Source organism: Pristis pectinata, chromosome 6 (assembly GCF_009764475.1).
Source record: "Pristis pectinata isolate sPriPec2 chromosome 6, sPriPec2.1.pri, whole genome shotgun sequence".
In the NCBI taxonomy this organism is placed as follows: domain Eukaryota; kingdom Metazoa; phylum Chordata; class Chondrichthyes; order Rhinopristiformes; family Pristidae; genus Pristis; species Pristis pectinata.
The window spans coordinates 80,949,477-80,951,270 of record NC_067410.1 but is presented as its reverse complement, the minus strand read 5'-3'; the positions used below and the strand labels follow the sequence as shown (position 1 = coordinate 80,951,270).

Below are 1,794 nucleotides of genomic sequence, written 5' to 3'. Positions count from 1 at the left end.
AATACTTCCAAAACAGGCCAGTGCTTGCCTGAATGAGACATCATGTTTGACAGATACATCACTGCCATTATCTGGTAAACCAAACTAAAGACAAGTATTTTCAAAAAAAAGTAAATCATTCTTATTCAAGAAACCATCAGTTATGTTGTAGAAAACAAAATTTTCAAAAGAGCTAAAGAAAAGATCTTTATTACATAAAAAATATTTTGTCTTTCAAATCAAAAACCCAACTTCAGTACACAATATCTAAAGTCTTCTCTTCTGTGTGTTTATGTACAACACATTGTTGCCTCGAATAAATGTATCTCCATATTTGTTCTTAAGTTGACCATTTACATATTCTGTCTGTTCCAATGCTATGTTCATATCCAAACAAGCTAAAACACCTCAGTAATCCACATCCGAGTTCAGCTTGACCACCACTGGTCTTCCTATGATCTGTTTTAGAAAATCCCAGGCGTTTGCTTTCTCAGGCTCATTGTGTGTTTTTTGACCTAAGTACCTACAATGCACCAATGATTCGATTGGAACGTAGCCTGGACGGTTCCAAACCCCCGTCACCCTGGATCCGCCGAGCGATTTGAACACGGCCCCGACTGTTGTTGGAGTTCCTGAGTGTTGTTCTGGACTATTGCCAAACAATAGAACCCAGATACAGTAAAAGCTCTGTTACCCAGCAATTCACTACCTGATACACCTGGGCTGACATTAGGCCAGTGTTGAAGGAGCACCCAGGCCACCATGGACGCGATGGGTTTGATCAAGTCTGATGTGTCAGATAACACTTTTTTTGTACTGTAGTATAATTTACAGTTCAATTTAATTCAGTGCATTGTCTTCTCAACAAAGTTTGTGTAAATTTGAGTATTAAAATCCAATTGGTTGCTGAATTCCCTCCTCCATGAAGTTGAGCCTTGACTTCAAATTCTGGCTGCACTGACTCTTAACTGAATGTCATTGACACAAAATGGTTTCACTTCAATAACACAATTAAAGTACGTAAAGTATATATCCAACTACCCAATCATAACTGATTTAAAATGATTTGGATAAGGTAAAGATTCTATCACTGTAATTGAGAAAAATAGCAGGTAATTCAAATACAATTAACCACACAATTAAATTCAGGTACAGGTTTATAATCATGGATAAATACCACACCCAAACCAAAGGAGTATTTTGATGTATGAAGCACTGTTTCTAGGTACATTTTTTGTGTACGTTATCGACAAGTGGCAAAATCAGTCTGTGTATCTGTAGCCAGCAGAGCCTTGAGGGCAACTTGGAGAAAAATAGAATTTCTATGGCCATTATTATCCTAAGTTTATTTTGGAAGTTGGATGGAATTGAATTGGCCTAAATTTGTTGGTCAATTCAGATAAATTAGTTGTCCTGCTCTCTGCCAATCTTTTGTTACCAATTAACCACCTTCAGCTTGGCTACTTAAACAATAGAAATTATAGCAAAGGAAGTTGAAATCAGAGACAAAGACAAAAGGTGCTGGCAGGCAGTTTATGTAGAGATGAGATGAAGAGCTGCATTCTTGAGAGGCTACTTCGCTTCAGATAGCGATTTACCTGGGGTGCATTAGCAACAATTTTATTGTTTTGTCTGTTGGAATTTCCCTTGCTCAGTTACTCTCCATAACGCCAGAAAAATTGACTTTTGTCTCTTATCCAATCTGGTTTATCACCATCTTCTCTAAATCTGTGCACTGATTTGCAATGATTGTTGTTGGCTTGACAGCACCCTGAAAACTAATGAAGTATAACTTACTCTGGGGAAGAATAGCAT

At 37.5% G+C, this 1,794-nt stretch overlaps 1 pseudogene; it reads right to left on the bottom strand.

Annotated features, from left to right (window-relative positions):
• Positions 1-246: 246 nt before the first annotated feature.
• On the bottom strand, positions 247-479 carry LOC127572015 (U6 snRNA-associated Sm-like protein LSm6; annotated as a pseudogene).
• Positions 480-1,794: the final 1,315 nt, after the last annotated feature.